At 32.4% G+C, this 23,232-nt stretch overlaps 1 protein-coding gene across 1 annotated transcript in view; it reads left to right on the top strand.

Moving 5' to 3' along the window:
* LOC145678376 (zwei Ig domain protein zig-8-like) overlaps window positions 1–23,232 on the top strand; it is a 704,183-nt gene that overhangs the window by 301,208 nt on the left and 379,743 nt on the right. The window lies entirely within an intron of this gene.

Raw genomic sequence — 23,232 nt, 5'->3', positions numbered from 1 at the left:
TTGACACAAAACTCATACGTATGGATGTTCTGTCGTTAATTTTCAGTTTATTTGGTTGGAGTAGCTTGGAAGCTATGGAGCAGAAAAATAATTTTTAATTTCCACCGATAACTAATTGAATGAGGCTTCTGTAAGGGGGAACTAGGGAAATCGTAGTTTTCATAAATTAACACTTTGAATTGGCAACTTTACTGATGTTTCAGTGCATCAAAAGGTGTGTTAAGGAACTGTCTACATTATGTAATTCCTGAAAACAATGAAAACAAACTTTGAAATTATCATGACAAAGCGTTCACTTCCATGCATTCGGCAACACTGCTACTGTCAGAAATGAATTACCAGTTCTACAGCGGATGCTAGGAGTGTCCCCTTTTTTGATTCAAACACTGGTTCACACGTTTCACCAGGTTGGCACCAACTTTACGAAGATTAGAAGTGTTAATGTTCTCAATGGCACTGCTAATGTTCGTTTGCAGGTTTTGAATAGTTGTTGAGAATTGTCCTTGTATACCTCTTGCTTTAAATAGCCCCATAGAAATGAATAGCAGTGTTGCCGTGTGCATGTAAGTAAAATGAAAAGTTTACATGTTTTGCAAAAGACTTGATTTACACCTTTGGTTACATCTGGCAACACTGTGTGATTCCTAGTATACCACAATCGTTGCTTCCCAGTTTAAAAATATATGCATGACCAAAGCTTCATTTTGATAGAACCATTATTTATGTATCACTCCAGGTTCAAAAGTACTACTATCCCAAACTGCGGGTTGTATTGTATATTGGACACCCTGTATATACGAAAAATCTCCAAAAGTAAACTCGGATATGAAAATTAATATTTTACATTTTCAAAAAGACAAGCGTTTCGACCCACGTTTATAAACGTTTGCTGATAATATTAGGTTTAACAAGCATAGTTATTGTTGAACATTGAAAAGATACATGAACTTTTCCAAAATGTTGACAAATGTTTTATGAAAATTTGTGTTGAAAAACTGAAAAAAATGGTCTAGTATAGATACAACATTATATTACATTTTATTACAATAACAAAAGACGCGTCATTAGAATAGTCATCTCGAGCAATTGAAAGATGACGAATATAATTCACTGTTCAAATATTCCTATATTTCTTGTAAGTATTGTGGCAGTTGTATGGTAATTTCCCACCTAGGGAAATTATCAAAGACAAAACCTAAAGCTATTTTGTAAAGCAAATAACAACAAGTGTACTGGTAAATACTCAGAAGAACTTACTTGTATTTAGGTTTTAAAAAGGACGAGGGCTTAATTCAGGATGAACATAGTCATAATCGCGAAAAATACAATGGGCAGTGCTGTGTCCTAGAACATTAAACGAAAAGGATGTTCCAGAATAATAATCACAATATATGTTTAATTAATTATATGTAATGTAGCACTAACTCTATAAGTACTGAAAAGTGTAATAAAAAGTTACTTTCCAACTGGAATAATTTAAAACTAAAATAATAAAACACTGTTAAGAATTTCAATAGTTGTTGTGGATGTAGTTAATATAGATGACAACGGTGACAATAAGGGTACCTCTTTTTTCAATCGTTTATGATTTGTTGATCTGTGTCATTTATATTGTAGCACCTATTCAGTTATAATACTCATTTATTAGAGCTAATAACGAAATGAAGCTCTGCATGCTCATATAGTAGCATGATGTGTTTGTACATATGCTTGGATTCTATTAATTATCCCGGCCTTTAACGCCCACACTACTCCCAAATGCAATTACTTCGCTGGAAACAATGAAACAATGTCACTGTAATGAATCTCTCCCTGAAACTATGGTGCTTACCATAAACTGGTAATAGAGGAAAGTATACTTCAGTTTTTAAATCTGAGTTTGTAATGATATCACATGTCAAATAACAGTTCGATTGTTTACTCAAATGCCGTCATTACGCACTGAATATACCTCTATCATGAGTGTGTCTTATAGGATTTACAACGATTGAGAGCAGTGTTAATGTCGGAGAATTATGATAATCGTTATTCACATATAATTCAATTTAGAGTTGATTATTCCGAGCTTTGCATCCCTGGCTCATTGAAGACGTTAGTATGCGTAGAATTCAACATTATTTACACAAACTGTCGACATGGTGTACCGCTGCAAACAACCAAAAGGAAATATAATTTGTTATATTTTTCTCTTCTGTAGTACGAAATCACTTTAATCAGGTACCATCAAATGACAACCACACAGCATATTTAAACTTTAGTCCGCTTTTATCATCCGTACTAATGTGTATCCCTTGCCGACATACCACAGGAGGTTGAGTACCATTTCTTGATATCCGCTGTCGAAAAATACGAGAAATATATTGACTTGTTATTTCCAGTTGACATTATCATCTTTAATATGTATCCTGATTATGATCATTGTGTGATGCTTTGGCATATTTAGTTTTCTTACGAATCTAAAATAAATTTAAACTCCTGCTTTAAATGTCATGGTTTTCTACTAACCATACAATTTGGTTCCTATTCTCCTTTGCTACTTGTTTTACGCAGACATGTTTTGACCAAGTTTACGACCTAAAACAATTATCAGTTCTATTCGCATATAGTTTATTACTAAAACCTAAAATTAATTGGTAAGAATAGTATCGAATTGAGACAGGACCGTATTCAATCTCACTCTTGTCTCGATTGACAATAAACGGTCTTAATCTCATGTCAGTATTGTCACTAGAATAAAATTATTGTCTCGATCTTATTCTCAATGGAATTATTAGATTATTGTCTTGATCTCGGTCTGAAGGGCCAAGCCTCGATTTTGTCCTGGTCTCGCCTCGGTAGTCTCAGATTAAATTGATTGATTGGTATTAAGTTTACTGTCTCCTTCAGCTGCGATTCTATATGAGACGTAAACCTACAGCTTAACTTGGAATCTGGATCACTTCAGCTTTCCCCAGGAATCGGTCCTGGGTCTTCCATGCTAAACGCGCGTACTAACCGCTTCGCCGCAAGGGGTCTATCAAATAAATTGTGAGAAATTTAAAATATACAAGTAGTACCACCTTATAGCCTACCGTTTGTTCTTTTCAATTTGTCACTTCATTTCTGACAGTGAATTACTGTAGGCCGCGTACCGCTTCCACAGCTAAATGGCTAAAGATTGTGCTTTCCGTGTGTGCACTTGCGGGTCCCATTATTTATAAAAATATATGACGTTGGATAAAACATGAATAATGGCACATATTTCAGTTTAATCGAAACTTTTTCTATATCGTATTTTGCTAACGGTAAGATTAAATATATTTTGAAAAGGAGATCAATACACAACAGCTAATATGGATAAATTCTTTACTCGAAATATATGGAAAATAATCAATTCTGCAATGCAGTATCGGCATACTAGTATAATGTTTTTCCTCTTTATTTCTTGTATGAAAGTGAGTCGCCTCAAGTACTGACCTAAATATGCAATAATATGTAACTGGTCTATAAAATTTAATTTTTTTAGAAGTATATGGACCTTCTTGACAAAATTAGAACCAAGATGGCTTAGCTAGTAATACTTCTACGTACAAACAAGACAACTCTGTTTTGATCCTCGATGGACACGACTACAACAATAAATGTAACGCGGCGGAAAACACAACGGCTCAGATTGTTTCTTGAACCAGTTGCTCTCGAATAAAATGCATCAATGTTTCAGATGCGGCTTTGCTCAGTTCTATACCAGAAGACACATATAAACACACAAAATAAGTATGAAGAAAGCTAAACTAGGCTAGAATTAAATGACAAAGCCTCGTCAATATGACAATATATGAGTGCATTGTTTCCCTAGAAAACTTTAAACTTAGCATCATTATCACAAAGAAGTGATTAATTGAAGTGATTAAGTGATTAATTGATTAAAGTTCGTTAATTGAATTTTGAAAGCAAAGTAGTGGCAAAATGTGTGCTGCATCTATATTATATTTGAACTTCAGTAATGCTTTAATAGTAAATTGGCAATCTTGGGTAGCTGAAGTTATTTTCAATGACATGGATGAGATAATTCCATGTGCATGAATGGATGTGATTAAGGTACCTTGTATAGGTTTAGATATTTAAATAAACCGAGCGAAGTAGCTCAAGTGTTAGAACGTTGGCTTCGCATTCGGGAGGTCGTGGGTTCGAATCCCGCTGCCGACCATCCTGACTGAGGTTTTCCAGGGATTCCTCAGTCCTACCAGGCAAATGCTGGGATGGTACCTACCAAACAGGCCCTGGCCGATGCGTTCCCAAATCCTTTCCATTGTTATTGTTGTTGTTGATATCCAGTGTAAAATGGCCTCTGAGCTGTATCTCGTGATAAATAAATAAATGTATTATTTATGTTTTTGTTATTGCTATTACCTTATATGTATATTAAATGTTTCAGTATATATTCTTTATTTTACATATTTATTTCACCTTATATATTTTTATATATATCATCATCCTTTTATGTTCTTAATCCATTAATTTATATTCTGTTCGTTTACTTCGCCTGTAATTTTCTTCCTTGTATTAGTTGAATATAAATATATAGATATATAATGTGTGTGTGTTGAGTTTGGTACAATGACAGTAATGACATTGAATTGAACATCAGTAGGTATCTATTCAGCTATACAAGGAATCGAATCCTATACTAGTGACTGTTAACTTATCACAGAGAATTTAAGTTGAAATATCAGGCATTGAAATCGGGACAGTTATATGACCATGGTACAGAACAAAATAGAATATCATTAACTCACATGCTACATTTGTTACTATTTATTGTGGAAAGATATTTTTATATCTATGCAGACAATAGTATATTAAAATTTTGTTAACCTAAATCAGGTGTTGAAATATGTACATATATAGAATTACCAGGTTAGATGATTTCGGAAAACTCGAAGAGCATGTATTTATAGATCCATATCAATAGCGTAATTAAACATCATTAAGCAGCAATATATCGCTACATTACCTTGTCTGTAGATTACTTCAGTTCCAGATTATAGTTTGGTGTTATTTCTTCATATGAAGTACAAATCCTAAATTAAAATCGAAGATTTTGAAGTTAAGCTTATTTATACTCTGGAGGTTAATTAGCATATATGTAAATCCATGTCGACAGTAATGTTTCTTTTAATTGTATCATAGTTAGTTGGATCAAATTGTAATTTTATATATATATATAATTACAGTACAAACCACAACCAAGACGAGACGAATGTAAGTTCGACATTACCTCTATCAAATTAGTATGTATAAATACTTGAACTGTTACGAAAAGAAACTTGAGACTAACAATAAATAGTTTTATTTTAAAATCATAGTATCAAAATATAGATCGAAAAGCAAAATATTTAAAACTAAAATGTTTTATACTAGTGTATTAAAATGAATATTAAGTTCTGCTACTTAAAGGCTGGCCATCATTCCGAAATTTTCCGGACATCATATATTATTGCCTTTCTGATCAATTGTGTTCTAGTGTTTCTTTAACAATATATGTTCTCTTCCTTTTGCAACACAGTCTATAGTTACGTAGTCAATTATTTTTGTGCCGACAGAACAAGTAAAATTATCCTGTGAGGATTAGTGTTAGTGGAACATGAAATAACATTGATTGATTTCAGACTAAATGTTCATAATGTAAAATGTAACAGAAAATGGCGGATGTCATAAACATAAATTAAAAGAACAAAGTACTGATGATAAAGCAAAGAACTGTAGTAAATATTTGTAAAGCAAATACTGGCACGTACATCACGAAGTGAGTCGTTACAAGTTGGGTCTATTGTTTATACTTATAATTGTAATAAAAATGAAACATATCCATCCCTGGATAATTCCAATCTGGTAAAATGAGATGGAAGGTTTAAACCTGAATGGTTTGCTTTACAAAATAATGTTTCTGAGTATGTAAAATCTGTCGGCGTGGCGAAAGACGGTAGGCAATTTGCGAGTTGTAACACGCTATTACCCTTCAAATTCTCTCCCATAAGTGCTAGTACCTTGCAAAATCTGTACAACTTGACATCACCATAATATCGCGCACCCAATAAAATTTTCCGGTGCCAAAAATCAAACATTTATATTTAAAAAAAAATGTTACTTTAGGCTTTTTCAAAATCTGTATAATTTTGAAAGTTTAATGCTCGTAATGAAAACACGTTTGCAATCTAGGATTTCTCCGGTTGCCTATTTGTTTCATATGTAAAAAGCAATCGAATGAGCATAGTTTTAATATGAAGTCAAAGTGACACATTGCGACCATACCTTGTAACTATCGTATTGAATTAGAAATGTATGTTTTGGTCTAGATTTTGATCTAGTCCCTTTATGTAAGCCTTGATATACCTTGAATATATTGATTCGTACAATTTATAGAAAATACATATTTATCGTAATTATTGCTATACATGAAATGAAGTCTTTCAGTTTTAGGTCCCAAGGCTATGCTGGCTATCCTAAAGGATACAGTTATGATGAGAAATGAATGAAATGGTGGAACGAATTAAGTCAGAGGAAACGGGAGAACTCCGAGAAAACCAACGAACACGATGTTTCCCACTACCAAGCTCACTGGACGCGAATTAGGATCGAACCAGAGACTCCCAGGCACCAGTGGTCAACAGAGCGACAGTGCCTCCTAGTATCCATGTTGCATCTTTAATATATATATATATATATATATATGTATATATATATATATATATATATATATATATATATATATATATATATACGTTCTAAACGTTAATCTCAGTAAGGACAAAACATCAACATATTTTTAGAAAACGAAACATGCTTTTCTTAAACAATTCTTGTTTATTTACTAAAATCTGAAATTGTATTTGTAAAATTACATTTGGCGATTCATGTGAGTAGTTAAATTATTAAAGTGTAACTGTTAAATTATTACTGCAGACACATGTGTGATATGTACTTGAAGATGGGGCACACACACTGTGTTTAACGATAGAGCACTTAGCTCTGTGCGAAGGATCGCTTGTTCCGTTTCAAACAATTCGAATGTATAGTGGAGAGCGTGGTATCTGTTAGTTTTACTGGAGTTTTTCTATTTAACTCGTACAATCTTATTCAATTTTTTTTATATTCTTGTTTTTTTATTAACTACCTGTCTAATTTCATCTAAAAAGCGTTTACTTTTAACTAAAATTTTTGTTTAATTCCATTATCATTGTAAGGCTTGATAGCCAGACTTAAATGAATAATATTGCACAACGACATCACTGTTTGATTACAACGAACCATGCTCTTCAGTTGATTTTAATACAGTGATTGGTCAGTGTAACCATTTTTCGTTATTAAACTTATTATTATTATTATTATTATTATTATTATTATTATTATTATTATTATTATTATTATTATTATTATTATTATTATTATTATTATTAATAATAATAATAATAATAATAATAATAATAATAATAATAATAATAATAATAATAATAATAATAATAATAATAATGCAGTAGTAGTAGTATAAGCTACTTGCATATTGATGATGATTTTGGATAAAATTTGATAATTTTGTACAATCATTTCACTAATAACATTTGTAAGTAATTTCTTAAAATTTTACTAAATCATGATACAATTTGATTGTGACTCCAACTTGTTGTAAATACTGAATAGAATATAAATAGAATGTAGTTCCGTTTCGTTTAGTATTTTATACAGGGTGTTTCAAAACAACACCGACATTGTTTGGAAGGTGATTCCTTACACCAAGATAAGACGAAAAGTATAGACCAATCTGGGTGCACAAATGCTTCCTTTCGGCGTTATAGGCTGCCGAAAACATGATTAAATGAACTTGAAAGGTTCACAGCTGCAAAATTATGTAACCTGCTGTAGTCGGGTCAAGAGTTCATACAAGAACTAGTATCTGCCCTACCTAAATATCCAAGTTTCAGAATCCTGCGGTAATTCAACAACATTTTTATAGAGGTAGTTTGTGAGCACTTCAAATTATATGTCCGTACTGTAACTCCCTCTATGAAAATTGTTGCGTGAGTATCTTAGGATTCTGAAACATGGATATTTGGACAGGGCACATATTAGTTTGTAAGTGACGTCTTGAAATGACTACGGTAGGTCCCATAGTTTTGGACCTATATATATTTAAATTTCATTCTTTCATGTTTTCGGCAGTCTATAGCTCCGAAAGGAAGCATTTATGCATCCAGGTTGGTCTATACTTTTTGTCTTACCTTGGTGTCAGGAATCACCTCTCAAACGTTGTTGGTGTTGTTTTGGAACACTTTGTATATTGGAAGTGTTATTGGTATTTTAGTACAGCTTCTTCCTTCTTGAAACTACTTATTTATTCATTCATTAAAGAGTTCCCCTAATGGAGAGAGAGAAACACAATAAAAACGTATTGCCAGCATCTAGAATGAAAAGTTTGAAAGTTTCTAGTTGACAAGATTATAATTGATAAAAGAAACAAATTCTCAATTTGTTAATATGATTGAGCACACTTCTGAAATAAAATTTAGAAAAGAAATCACAGCCAAATAGTCGGTAAGAAGGTTCAAAATTGGAAAGCTTTAGATAGGTAACTACTTAAATTTTCCTTAAAAAATTACAATCCTGTGTAAAATTTTTTACTTCTTGCTTTTGTCAAATGGAGGAGCTGACCTTTCCCTCAATTAGCACATGACATCCATCCTCCATTCATCTATATTAATAGTCTTAGACCAATTGACTAGGTTCGTCTTGTGTGTTGAGACTATCAAAATACTGGAAAGACCACTTACATACACTTAAAAAAACAATCCTTAACTTGTACTTAATTGTTTCATTATACAAAATGGACATTTCTATAAATGTTATTTATCCATGTACCTGTAGTATATAACAATGTTTTCGAAAAAAGAAGAAAGTAGTACTTAATAGACAAAATTAGTAATTAACTCAATTATAGCAAACTAGTTTTCAAACAATACTAAACTTTTAATTACACATTTTTAGATCCCTTTATAATTAAAAGCTACAAATTCTGCGCTCTCCAAAGCAATTAAAATATCATTGTATATTCTGTACGCAATCAATTTCCGATATTGAATTTCTTGATGGTGGTAAAAGTTCATTTCACTCTGTTCTATTAATTCATTCTCTGTATACCAGTTTTCAGTTTTGTGTTTCATGTTATAATGTTAATGCAGATCATTTATTGAACTGTATTGAATGTAACTGCATACTTTTTTCTATATTATATCATTGGAATTTCATGTGTGTCCATTTGCTTGACATGAATATGTTTTGTTTTGGTAATGGTACTACAAACCAATGTTTACTGTTTAATATTATAAAATATTATCTGCCAGTAGATACTTTTCATTTACCTTTTCCCCTGAAACCATGCCTTTTATCATCTTCCTCAGTGTACAGTTACTCTTTAGACTATGTTCTAACCAATTTATCTTTCTGTTTATAACTACATCTGATATTATACTTTTCTCATCTATAATTAGAAGGATTTTTACTCGCTTATTTTTTTAAATTCATTTCCAAGCTCACCAATTCAAAGTTTGCTGTTGGGTTTTGTCATTTCTGCTTAAATATTTATGTTTCTCTTCCGTAAATTACAATACACAGAAGAAACATCTTATTACTTTTTTGTAGTTACCCATAATCTTGCTAAATCTAATTTTCTTCTGTCTGAATGCATTTTTCGTTATTTTATTGATTTATTTTCAAGTTCGCTCTTTGCCTTAACTAACAATAGACCTGGATTTCGAATCTGTATTCATAGTGCGTGTGAATCGATTTTCTAACAGCACTAAAAAGCAGACAGCAATGTTCAAATCATTAGATGCTATGGTATCATGTGATCGAAACTATTCTGATGTTCCCGTGTCTAGTAAACAAAACCCTACATACAATAAATTTACAGCTTTTGACCTTTATGTCGTTGAAAAAGAAAGAAAACTATTTACCGTTTACATTAATATAAGTACAGTAAGATAACAACAGTGTTAACAATTACAGACATAAATTCTGCACATGAAAGAAGTTAATATAATTAGTACCACTAAACCTACAGTAGTTACAATAGCACTAACGGTAACAGAACGATCTTTCTTACGTAACACAAGCAGCTTTGAGCAAATTCTATAAAGTGCTAACTGAAAGATAAGATGTGGAAGGTACCCGGAAATTTTTGACACGTGAGGAGTTAGTAGTATGACCAGACTCAGTTTGGCAGCAAGGACGAAGCTCATTATTTATTTTAGTTGAAAATTGTCTCTAAATTTAAAAGAGATTTTTCTCATAAATTTAGTACTACTTAAAGTTTTTAATTCAAATGAAATCTAAGATCTCGTCATTTATTTCTAACCTCGATTTACAAAATATCTTTTGTATGGTACACAATAATCTAAAACTACTTATTAGTTTGATTATTAATCCTGTACTTATCTAAGAGATAATATCTTTGTTATTCTTTAAGCTTCATGCTTTATAGTTAACGGTACGAGTTAGAAATTGTTTAATGTAAATTCAATTTTCTCTATCAAAAATAAACCAGGCAAAAATTTTACCTTATTAATAAGGAAATTATGATACTTATTGGACTTGAGTGCATTTTGCTATTTTGGAAAATATATTTGTTAGCATGCTTGATGAGCAGTGCATCACTGAGTGTTGTAGTTTCCTTTTTGTGTATACAAGGTTGGATGAAGTGTTACAAGCAGGTGTCTACAGAAAATAGTTAAATGGCATATCAATGTAACTTAATATTGTTGTAACTACATAAAACTATAACTAATTCATAGTTAGCAAAATCTAACAATAAAAAAGCAAGACATTCTCTAAATTCAGTGTACTAACTTAGAATATACTATAATACTCTTTTTGATATTCCGAAATCAAATACTGTCATAACTCACACTTAAAATATTTATAGTGTATTATGCTTCCCCTTTCAACAGAAGCACGAAAATCATTTGAATTCTTCTCAATGTTTCCCATTCTTGCAGAAATACGGATTTTATTTTGGTGCTACTTATTGATGTAGCACTTAGCACACAGCCCAATCCGAAAATACGCCCGGAACATATTGTTTAGAAATGAAACACACTTGACCACACTTAAAATGAACTATAGGACGACCCAATTTACAATAAGACTATAACATATGTATGAGAATGATACAACTAAGATACTGACAGTGCTATGGCAATATAATTACTGCTTTAGCCAGAAAAATTGCAAAAGTAGCAAGCGAAGCTTGGTTTCGATTCATACTTTCTAATAGAAAGTTTGATTGGAAAGAGTTAAATTCCTATAAGAGCAGATTGCTAAAATAGCAGTAATGGATTCAGAGTCGGCCAAAATTACAACCAATAGGTAGAGCAAAACTTTTCCTAGTTAATCAAAATATGAAAATAGCTACGTTTATCCAGAAATGTCCTAAGCTGACAACACTGGCGGGATTACACATTCCGGCACTCTAAGAAACGCTTCATAACTCCATCCTCATCCCGCTGAAAAAAGTAATATAATATCAAATGTATTATACTTACATAATTTAAAGATGCTGTTGTTGCTGTTTCACATTCTGGTTTTAATGCATGGAAAGCATTATATATATATATATATATATATATATATATATATATATATATCAAGCTTTTAGAATTTGTTGGAAACTATTATCGTCCATATTGGATCTCCTAGTTGCGGTTGCATAAAGTCCTATTGTTCAATACACATTCATACATATTCTAATCTATGTTACACTTTCTGATATTTACAGTTAATTTTTAGTGCACTTAAATCTTGTATCATTAATAGGGACTCCATTGATTTGAAGTTAAACAATATTTATTACTCAGATGAAATTTGATAATAAAAAAATTGGAAACTATAAATCTTCCAATCTTTCTCACAGCACTGAATATTAGCTATAGGGAATACGCAGATATCGAGGCAATTTACTAAAATATGGAATGAGAGTTACTAGGATACATGGTAAACAACATACATGTAACTGTAAGGTGGAAGTGATTTTCCAAAACTTAAAATTGTGTACAAACTATTATCTGGCATTAGCCAAATGCCTTGCCAAGGTATTTAAACAAATTTCCATAATTTTTTAATTAGTTTGCTTATCAGTTCTTCAATAACTAATTGCCAAGTTGAAATATGATAGTCTTCTTTCCTTAGTAGCATGATATTTAGATATTTGTTATTGAGATTTATGAGATTAAACATCGAGCAATTTTCTAGCATCAGAATTTAACACAAAATCAGAGTTGTGTAATTTTATGAACAGTTTTAGAAAATATTTGTGTCAGATCTGGCTCGGAATGTGTTCACATTTTATGAGTTAAAATTTTATAGAGGGGCAGTAGAAGCTCTACCGTGTACAAACTGAAGAGCAAAGGCAAGGAAACTAGAACCAAACTTTGAAAGATTTGAAAAATGTAATAAAGGACTCCTGTGTCCGTAAAAGGGACATCAACAGAGAAGTAAATATATAATATGATATATCCGTTCATATTTCACAAAAAATTACTTTCCTTAGCATGCCAATTTGCATTTACAATCAGGTATTTAGAAAGAAATTGTAAATTTACGAAAAACTTTTGAAAAATATTCATCTTTCGAAGAACTAAAGAAAATAGGAAAATATGCCATAAATCAAACCAGCAGGATATTGTTACATGATGAGAGATGTGGTCCCGAAAGTCCGCCGTTCGATTCTTGTGGATGTCACTTACATTTATTTTTTTTAAGAAGATTTGAACTCATGTAGCCTCAAGCTTCTTTGAAACAATTTGTAATACTTTTATTGGTTCATTAAACTAGATGCAATGGCAGAAGTCCTTCACCCTGCACATGTCTACACCTTATTCCTTGTCCTGCCTTTTTTCCCCTTACTTGCTACTTTTCACATTTCACATCGAGTCATATGTCAGCTATATTTTGTTTTGTCACTTCGTTGAGTCAATATTCTGATATTGACTAACATGCCAGATAATGCTCTTTTTACTGAGTGAAGTGATTTATATCCGCAAACATAAACATTATTTTATTGTGGAAATACTTATTTTCTACGTTATCAGCTATATTGGTGAGTTCACGTTGGACAATGTCACCCCCTATGAGGTTGATCGAGGGCAATGTTTGTGGTACTGAACTTTGGAGGTCTTTGTCCTAAACATTCTAGAACTTTCGATTTTACGTCAAGACAACGTGATTCTGGGTGTTCCCGAACATTTGAAGTTTTGTTACCTTTTATGGACAGAAGAGGAAAAGGGGTTGGGTTTTGTAAAACCAGCCTTTGAATAAAACCACGAACACCGAGTTTGTCGAGGAAGTGGGAATAAGATTTTGACGGAGAAAACATCGTTAAACTACACGTCATGGAGCTACTTCGATACTTGAAGGTATTGTAATCAGCTGACATATTGAAGGAACCTTACATTTCAAACCATTGCAATTTTACAGACCTAACATTCTAGTTCACCTACCCAAATTCTGCTGCATCTTTTGAAATATGTATTTTGTGTATTTCATTTATTACTACAATATTAACCCTGTTAAAGCTACATCTCGAATTTAGTATCTTTTGCATTATATGAAAGAATCATACAATTTAATTATTCATGTTTCCAGCTTTTCATAAAAGCTGGTGGTGGAGACAACATCCGCAATCAGTTGGGCAACGATTTTCTTACTGTATTAGGTTGCCTTCAGTGCACACCGACTCTATGTACGGTGATGCGACAATATGAATATCATATACACAGCAACAGCCATAAAACTTGTAGTTTTCATTTTCTCTCAAATATAATAAATAAATCTTCATAAAGATTGTTATAGATCTTTATATAATACACACTCACTACTTTTTTCGATTACGGCGGTTTTGTTTCAGTTAAAGATGAAGGACAAGCAATTTCAAATATGTTTCCGTTAGTTTATCTTTTTATTGCTTTTGTTTTTGTTTGCGATTAAGAACTTCAACTTTTGACTCGAACGCATGAATTTCTGGGAATAGTTACAAGCGAAAAACTATTCCTAGACAAACCCACCACAGTCAACCATCGTGATGGGAGAAAATCGTAGAAACTGTGCGTAACTGAAAGATAAAACGAGCGAAGTCGTATGATACCATCACCAATACCGATCTCCAAACACAACAAAACCATTAGTCGCTTAATGTTTTCTTTTCGAGTGGTTACGCCATGAAAACGCCTTTTGGTTTGGTGCATCGTAAAACTTAGTTACAATACTGATTCCTGCTGCTATTTGTTGTAGGGAAATATGACTAACCCTTACGTAGATAAGTGGACTAAAACTTGCTTGATTCTTGTAGTGATCTGCAGTAAACAAGTCTACTGTCCACCTTCATTTCTTATGAATTATGTGTTCCTTTTAATCATCCAAAATGTACAAACATAAGTAACTGAAGTTGGAATTACTATTTTAACTTTCACATAAATAAATGAACTTTAGGGAATTTACGTTTTGTAATTAATGCTCACAAAATGAATTAGAGACAATAAATGTCAGCTCAAAATTCAACAACAATAATAGTAAATATACAAAAATATTAAAAGGACACAACTCACGTCTTCAAGACAAACAAATTCCACATTGAAGCTAGTTTTCATTAAAGATTTCCTATTCAGAACATTTAAAAACTGGGTCATTCCATGTCAAATCACCTATTTTAAAACATGACCGTACGTCAATGTCTCAGATTCCCTTCAATTGTTTTCATACATAAATACCAATCAAATTATGCTAAATTAATTTTTCCGATTTTTTGGATGAGAAATGGGCCGGGCATAAATTTTAGAAAAATGTGATTTGCGCCAATTTCCCTTTACAGCTCTCAGCGTCATGCAACTAAAGTTACCATAACTTCTCTATTTTTCAAGTTACTGGGCTCATCCTGGGCTGGTGTTAAATGAAAGCTTTAAGTTTTGCTTTTTCAGCAACTTCTAAGAAACGTTGCAAAGGGTTTCACTGTCAATCATTAATAAACAAACAATGCAAATTTTAGGTTTTTGTACAAATTCTCCTATTGCTCAAATGTTACAACTATGAAACTTTTGAAAATTTTTGTACATTCGTTTTAATACGTACATGGTAAGGTTAAAAAATAAAAAAGGTGTTTTTTGTATTTTTGTAATATAATAATAATAATAATAATAATAATAATAATAATAATAATAATAATAATAATTATTATTATTATTTGTGTATTAAATGTACAGAAATATAACTTTAGTATTCTTGAAGATTATGCCAGTCCTCTGAACTAGGGATGGCCAATACCGAAATTCTCACATTAAGACTCTAAAAGTAAAATCGGAAAAATTCCGGAATTCAGAAAGATTCCGATTTCGGAAAAATTCTGGAATTAGGAAAAATTTGGATGTCGGAAAAATTCAGATTTTTTCCGAATTGTGGATTGTTTTGAATTTCGGAATTTTTTCGAAATCCAGATATTGAAATTACCGATCCCGGAACATTTTGGCCATCCCTGTTTGAAGTGACACTTAAAAACTTTTTCAAATAATCATCTTAGTAAATATTAGGTGTACTTAAAAATAAAACTGATGTACTGTGTAGTTTTGGTAGTACCATAATATTAATTTTTGGTACTTTAACTATGCCTTTCTTTTCTCCCAGTGGTACTATTGGTTATAAGCGACAAACGTTTGTAACTTTTTATAGCATTATTTTGCATTTACTTCGTATGGTTAAATAACAAAAAACCTTTTTGTTATAATTTTGTGTTTTTTTGAATGGAAAATATAGGCCTAGCAATGTATGGAGTTGAGTGATTATTACAAAAAAATATCAACAAAAATAAGAAATAATAGACTAACGTACATAGATGAAAACAATAGACATGCATACTGCTAATACTTCTTAGAATTAAACAGATTTAGATACAAAATGTTGTGTCCTATTTTACAAATCATTGTTTTCCCTGATGATATAAAGTCTTTCGTAATTTTGCTTTCAAATGCATAAATCTGGGCTGACTGGCTTGTAAAAGATAATACAGGAACTTCCCAGACGGTATTTTTAAAAGGTATCCAACAAAAGTGTTCATTTCCTGACCAGTAGAATGTAGAAGGCTCAGAGCGATTTATGAAATGCAGTCTGGTGTACAAACGTAATAATTACAAACACATCAAAAGCAACGTTTTTATTTTTTACCCATATTACGTTTATGCTAAAATGATTCTACAAAAAGTTTCAAAAGTTTCATATTTTTAACTTACGAGCAATGACAGAATTTGTAACAAAACCTAAAACTGTATATTTCAGTATCTGTAAAATACAAATAACCATAATAATAATAATTATTATTATTATAAAAATACAAAAAAAACTTTTTTATTTTTAAACTATACCATGTAGTTGTTAACATGAATGTACAAAAACGTTTCAAAAGTTTCATCGCTGTAACGTTTGAGCAATGCCCCAATTTGTATATATATATATATATATATATAAAGAAATATATATTTGTATGCCCATTAATGATCGACAGCGTAATCTTTTGCAAAGTTTCGTAGGACCTACTGAAAGAGCAAAACTTCAGGTTTCATTTGACACCGGATGAGGCCTATTACTGGAAAATAAGAAAGTTATCGTAATTTTAGTTCCATGATGCTGAGTGCCGGAAAGTGAAATTGGCACCAAATTCACATTTTTTAGAAAAAATCTCCTCGGCCCATTTCTCATCCCAAAAATCGGGTGGAAATTTTGAAGAGAATCTGAGACATTGAAGCACGTTGCTCTCGGTGAGTTGGCGTGGAATGACCCAACTCATGAGCGTACTGTTTGTGGATAGCCTGTAGAAGTGGGTGACTTCAAAAGGTCGTTTTCCATTATACACATAGTGCCATATTTTGCTCTATTAGTTGTTATAACTTTTAGACATTTATTATACCTTGTATTCTAAAAAGTGTTTACAACAAGACAATATTATTTCCAATTTTCTTGTTGATCTGGCCTTCTTAATGTCTCTTCAAAACGTGTAGCAAGAGGAGAAAATTTTGCTGTTGATCGATGTTGATGTCAGAGATTTTTTAAATGGGAGGATTCACGGTTCTGATCCAGTATATGTTTGAAATAGAAGTTCACTGTGCTGGTGCTTGATTCCCTGAACTACCGATTCAGAATCTTCTAAGTGTTATAAGCAGAGAAAGACAAAATATGAAGTTTAATATTTTATACTATCTTTCGTATGGCAATAGAAACAAATATCATGCAGTCATAAGTCGAAATTGCACATCCAAATTTTTATCCTTCATAATATTCGAAAGTCGCAAAAGCCTTCATATTATTTTGTCATATTCTGTCATGTGCCTAATCTGATATCTTACTTCGTTGAACCAATGGCACACTATTATTTTAAAGAATAAATGCGTTTTACCCCGTACAGAAAGGGAAGTTCCCCTCATCTCTTAATTTTATCTACTTGTAGAGAGAACTCCCCTAGCAAGTGGAATTTGACCAACACCCAATGTTGGCGCCGGAGCGTTTTGAAGCGGTCTAGCATTTTCTTTTTGATGCTAGGAAGCGTTCCGAAAACGCAAGGTATCAATTCTCATGGCATAATCACAACCTGAAGAGAACTCATGATCTGGGTACCCCTTGAAACTAGGTTACAATCCCAGCCCTACCCTTATCAGCTAAGGCTGAGATGTTAATATTACTTACGCTACTGAAATCAATGACTCGTGCATCCCGCCCATTCAGAAGTGGAACGGACCCGTTTCACCCAGCAGGCTGTTTCTTCACACATGTTTGAACTAATTTTATGAGATAGAAAAACGACGTCAACGTGGGTGTTTTTTGTATTCCCAATATATTAACATTTAAAAAAATATCTACTTCACTCTACCCTACGACGGACCAAGTTGTGTGGCAGTAACGCAACATTAAGTGAATTCACATAATAATTGTTGAATATTTCTATGATTGTATTCCTTCTTGTATAACAAAAATGAAATTAAACGTAATTCCTCGTTTGACGTTCCACGTTTATGCCCTATAGCTTATAAGAAACAGATGATTATTGAAAGTCAGTCATTATGAAACAGCTTGGGGAACGAGAATATGGGACGAAACAGAAAAACACGAGAAAAGTACTGTATCCACGATGTTATCTACCAGAAACTCACATATTCTAGGATGGAACCAACAACACCTTTCACCAGAATTGAGTGCTTTATCAATAAGGTGCTCTTCTTTATATACTGTCTTATTCTTTAAGATATAGTAATTTATTAATATCGTCAATTAGAGTGAACCGTCCCTTTCAGCAGTGAGGCTATAGAGATTCAATGACAGTTGGTAATAGTAACCTTTTATTACTTAAACTAACTTCAATGCCTATTTTCATTCGGGAAGCATTGATTTATGGAAAATATTTCAGAAGTTTATCTGAACTTCTTCCTCTCCTTTGGATGCGTGTTTTAATCACAGTAAATCAAAATTCACAGCACTATCCAAGTGTTAAGCCTGTTCACAATATATTGCAGACTGTATTTCCTGTATTCGTTGGGAAAAATCTAAGCTGTAAACCTGTTTTTTCAGTTAGGATTCGTATTTCAAGTAAACAGGATTGATAAAAATAGAGGTTGACTCAAATTCTAAATTCAAAAAAAATTTTAAACGGTTCAAAGGATACGTCACGTTACGAATATAATGAAATAGAAATTTGCCCCTTTAAGAGCGGACTTTCCGAATAACTTGGAAAAGTACGTGTTTAGATATAGAGTTACTTTACCCTAATTTCGAGGCCTTATATTCTACTTTTAGTTTACATCTTGAACCCTCAGATTGTTAGAATAATTATTCTAATGAAAGTAATATGACAATATCTCGGCTCGATCCTCTTGATAAATATGTTCTGAAGTTCATTTCAAACAGTACAGTTGATAACACAATATCAAAAATATAGTTATTGCCATAATTTCAGCCGCAGAATCGAAATTTTCCAAAAGCCTGGGCAGATGACCACTTATCTTGAAGGATTTTATTTACTGAGTTTAATTTTCCCAACACGTTAGGCTCGTGACATATTATATTTGTCGCCCACTTTTCCCTTATGACACATATTTAAAAGAAAGTGACAGTATAAAAATGTGACCAGATGAGGTGTTAATCATGTTCACAAATTAATTTTAAATGGTTGAGCCGTTTTCCCGTGATAATAGGATATAGGGGAAGGCGTTGTAGCTGTGAACACTTTTAGAGTTTCCGAAATTTTGGTGCTAATATTCAGCACTCTTCTCCCAATTTTTGTCGTATATTTGAAATGCCATCTCTTTGCTACCAGATAGGATGATTTTTCAAGGTGTTACATAATTACAGTAGCTTTTATACAATAGAATATAATAATAAGAACATATTCGTTTTGTTCAAAGGTACATTATGGTCATGTACCATTGAACAGACCCTCTTGTACCTTTGAACAAAGTGATAATTACAACGTTTCAGTGGCAATAATGTATTTCACAAGTGTTCAAAGATACATTGTTTCAAAGGTACAAAAAGTTCCCCAGAATTGAAATTTTATTAATTAAAATAAAAATTGAAGAGAAGTTCTAACATAAACTTGTGAACAATAATGTTGAGCATATACAACATAACCTTATATGTTATACAATAAGCGAATATTTAGAAACTACTTAAAATCACGATTAAAAACTTTATATCCTAACCTAATCTATATAAAATATATAAATTGTTTTAACTACCCACATTGTGTAGCTTTAAACAGTATTATTTATCGTTCAAAGGTACACGATGCATTAATGTTCATAGGTATATACAAGAGGGTCACTATTACGAAAAGAAGTTCTCCACTAGCCTAAATATTGAACAGAAGTTAAAACTAAAAATATTACTGTATTCACCAATGATTCTGCCCCAAGTTTGGACAAATAAATATCACAAGTCGCGAAAACCGAAGAGCAACAAACTCAAAACGTAACTACAAAAAAATCTTCGTTTTGAGGGTGAAAAAATTAAAAGGGTCATTACTCGGCACAATACTCATTCAACAACAGCCAAACGCAATTGTAGTGTTTTTTTTTTTTTTTCATTTACTCTTTGCAACGAATTTTAATCACTGCACCTAGATAGCTCTGAATTCGAGAAAAGCACAAGTGTTCAAAGGTACATTGTTTCAAAGGTACAACGCCTTCCCCTACAATATAGATTTCAATTGCGAGCGAAAAAAATAAAAATCATCTCCACTGCGGAACCGTTCAAAGGGGAATTTTCGAAAACGTGAAAACACACCGTATTATTTTTAGTTAATGGTACATGTCAAATTTCACATGTTCAACTAAAGTGAATCCTCACTTCGGACTTTTTTTTTTTTAATAAATGACAAATTTTAATTTTGGAGAAGCTACCGTCTCACTTGCCTATTAGGAGTGGAATTTTGAAAATCTTGAAACATTTATTTCGTTATTTATCGCTAAACGTTTAAATACCGAATTTCACTCCACCCACTTAAGTGAATTCTGACATTTGCATTTTCTGGATAAATAGTAGAAATTTTTAATATTACAGAATCTATTCCTTTTTCTCCCTTTCCAATGGAACTTTCTAAACCTTGAAACATTTATTCCATTAATTTAGTTAAGAAAAATGCTACATTTAACTTGTTTCGGAATAAATAGTGAAAAATGTAAATAATATCGATATTGCTTCACTTTTTCTTTAGGTGTGAAATTTTCAAAGACACTACAATGTCTGTTTAGTTATTTTTAATAAAAGCTTCTTTGCCGAATTTAATTTTCCTAATTTCAAGAATTTCTGGGATACTTTGCGTGTGGCAAAAAAATTGAGTGCCTCTCCGTTTACCCCCTCTTTTAAAACGTCTTTCATAACTATTACATTCGCGATGAGCTGAACAATGTCCAAATTATATATATATATATATATATATATATATATATATATATATATATATATATATATATCCAGGGTGACTCAAAATAAGTGTTACAAGCCAATATCTCGCGAACTATATGTCAAATAAGAAAAATGTTAAGAGCGTTATGTAATATATAGAGGGGCCTAAAAAGTGGGTCAAACACAAAGTTTCTCCCGCCTCTCTTTTTGGGAGGAGGCGGTGTACGTGAAATTTTCAAATGGGAAGATAGGTCGAGTGATAGCTCGTTCGAAAAACCTTAAAAATTGAACAATTTTTGTAGGAAACAATTTTTGATATTGGTCACCGTTTTCAAGACCGGAGGGCCTCAAATATTGTCCTGTATCAGATAAAATCTCCAGTAGTTATAAATCAGAAACTGCAGAGTAGAAAAAGATGAAACAAAAAATGGAATAGGAAAATTCATAGGCAACGTGGAATTGTGTTGTCGTGCTGTCCCCAGGACCCCCATCATGTGGCCCCGGAACCAACTTGAAAATTTCATATGGGAATATAGGTCGAATGATATTTTGACAGATCATGGAAAGCCAAACAGCTTAGTACATTTTTTTTTTTTTTATTTCGGGCAAGCCAGTTTCAAAATGCTGCCGAAAATGGTTCCACCTTCAGATATAAAGCGCAGTGTTTAAATTGAGTGTTACAAGCCGATATCCTGCGAACTATGCATCAAATAAGAAAAGTGTTAAAGAGCCAATGCACAATACAGACGGCCTAAAATATGGGTGAAACACGAGGTTTCCCCGCCCCTCATTTTGAACGGTGGTGTGTACGTGGAATTTTAAAATAGCAACATAGGGCGAGTGATAACTTCTTTGATAGATCGTGAAATACCAAACAGCTTAGTACAAAATTTGTTTTCATTTCAGGCAAGCCTGTCTCAACAGCATTATTACAAGCAAATATCCTGTGAAGTAGTAAAATAATATTGAGTAATTTTACGGGGTGTGTACGATGTTAAAAATTGTAATTTCAATCACTGTAAAGCAAATAATTTCAACACTTACCGTGTCACAAATGATGCTCGATATGCCTTTCATCCTGCTCCACACACCTTCGTAAGCCGGCATAGGGATGTTTGTATAGCATGTAGCATCTCTGGAGTGATGGATACACACACAAGTGGAATCCGCGCCTTCATATTATCAGTATTGTCGGTACGTTGGTCATTACATGATCTTTAACATAACCAAAGAAGAAAAAGTCAAGTGGGGTTAGATCAGGAGATCGTGAAGGTCAGGCTTGCCCGAAATCAAAACAAATTTTGCACTAAACTGATTGGTTTTCCACGATCCATCAAACAAGGTATTACTCGACCTATATCAACATTTGAAATTTTCAAGTTGGTTCCGGGGTCCCACGACGGGGACCTGGGGACACCGCGACAACACAATTCCACGTTGCCTATGGCTTTCTCCTTTTTCCTTTTTCGTTTCATAATTTTCTACTTAGCTTTTCTGATTTATAAGTACTGAAAATTTTAACTAATACAGGACCGTTTTTGGAAGCCATCTTGAAAACGGTGTTCTATATCAAAAATTGGTTCCTACAAAAATTAATCATTTTTCTAAGGTCTTTCGAACTACGTTCCCATTTGAAAATATTACAAATACCCCCTCCCCCAAAAATGGGGGACGGGAGGAACCTTGTGTTTGACCTATTTTTAGGCCCCTTTGTATTGTACATAACACTCTTAACAATATTCTTATTTGATATATAGTTCGCGCGATATTGGCTTCTAACAGTAATTTTGACCCACCCTGTATATATAGTGGTATGATTAGAGAGATGAGTCACTAATTTCCATTTTGTGGATATGAAGTGAAATGTAAATGAATGTTTTAGTTCCACGTTGCACGATTATACCATGTAAGTTAAAGGAGGCGGTAAAGATGAGAATGAAAAATGATTGAATGAAGAAAGTGGAAGGAAATGAGATAACCCCGAGAAATCATACACACAGAGTCTTCGTTTTTCATGTAATAGAATAGATAAAGGTGTTAACCCACATTTGATATTTTAGAAAAGTTAATGAATACTTGACATGTATATAAGTTGAGTTCACATTTAGAAAAATATATTAAAAACTTTATGTATTTTAATGTTTCGCACTTTTTATTTTCATACTTTTGCATTTTTCTTCTTACTTGCTTCTTTCTAGTTAGTGGCAACGAAAGATAAAACAAGCCACGATTCATTGTTGAAATCTAGGACTAACAGGTTGATGTTTGATT

This window comes from Thermobia domestica, chromosome 2 (genome assembly GCF_964235325.1).
Source record: "Thermobia domestica chromosome 2, izTheDome1.hap1.1, whole genome shotgun sequence".
NCBI classification, from domain to species: domain Eukaryota; kingdom Metazoa; phylum Arthropoda; class Insecta; order Zygentoma; family Lepismatidae; genus Thermobia; species Thermobia domestica.
This window is presented reverse-complemented; position numbering and strand designations above follow the sequence as displayed.